General features: G+C 36.1%; 1 long non-coding RNA gene across 1 annotated transcript in view; it reads left to right on the top strand.

Moving 5' to 3' along the window:
* The window catches only part of LOC111786643, a 3,183-nt gene continuing 2,505 nt past the window's right edge, over nucleotides 1–678 (top strand). The window contains exons 1-3 of the long non-coding RNA XR_002813811.1: nucleotides 1–109; nucleotides 225–313; nucleotides 425–560. This is a non-coding gene — a long non-coding RNA (uncharacterized LOC111786643). The remainder of the gene's footprint in view (nucleotides 110–224; nucleotides 314–424; nucleotides 561–678) is intronic.

The raw sequence follows: 678 nt of genomic DNA, 5'->3' as shown, positions 1-678 counted from the left end.
AAGAAAACCACTCTCATCATTTGCTCTATCAACATTATCGTTGCTCTCTATGTTCTTCGATCTCTATATGCTTCTCTCTACCTCTATACGGATAATGATTCTCGAAGTGGTTAGTGTTTGAGCTAGTTTCCTTTTCATTTTTTCTGTTGTTGATTCGTGTTGAAGATTATTGAGCAATGTTTAACATTGTATTTATTCTGTCTATTTTCTTTATTCTGAGCTAGTTGTAAAGTACACTCCGGATCAGATTAGGAAAATGGAACAGTTTATTCGGATTCGTCGGGCCTCTAAGCCGGTAGAGCTCATTAAATTTGTAAGACTCCAACATGATTTGAGGAACTTTGTTTGTTCAATTTACCGTGAGATAGATCTGTTCTTGGAGAACTTATATTTGTTTGGTGAATATCATTCTTTTGGTGTAAAGGTTAAGGAGCTTAAAGAATTCTCCCAAGAAGAAACGGTGAATGAATTGCCTCAACCATTGAAACAGAAGATAACTGAGGAAATTCTTATGAAATTGAGAAGCTCAAATACTAGCTCCAACAGTACTCAGCAGAGAGGTCAGCACTGTCTGATAATTTCCTTGCAATATCTATCGCCTAGAATTCTCACTGCTTAGAGGGCAAAGATATTGGATAGCAATTACTTCAAGCATTTGATTGGTTAACCTTTCTCTTA

This window comes from Cucurbita pepo, unplaced genomic scaffold (genome assembly GCF_002806865.2).
Source record: "Cucurbita pepo subsp. pepo cultivar mu-cu-16 unplaced genomic scaffold, ASM280686v2 Cp4.1_scaffold002232, whole genome shotgun sequence".
In the NCBI taxonomy this organism is placed as follows: domain Eukaryota; kingdom Viridiplantae; phylum Streptophyta; class Magnoliopsida; order Cucurbitales; family Cucurbitaceae; genus Cucurbita; species Cucurbita pepo.
Note: the sequence above shows the minus strand (reverse complement) of the source record. Positions and strands in the feature narration are given on the sequence as shown.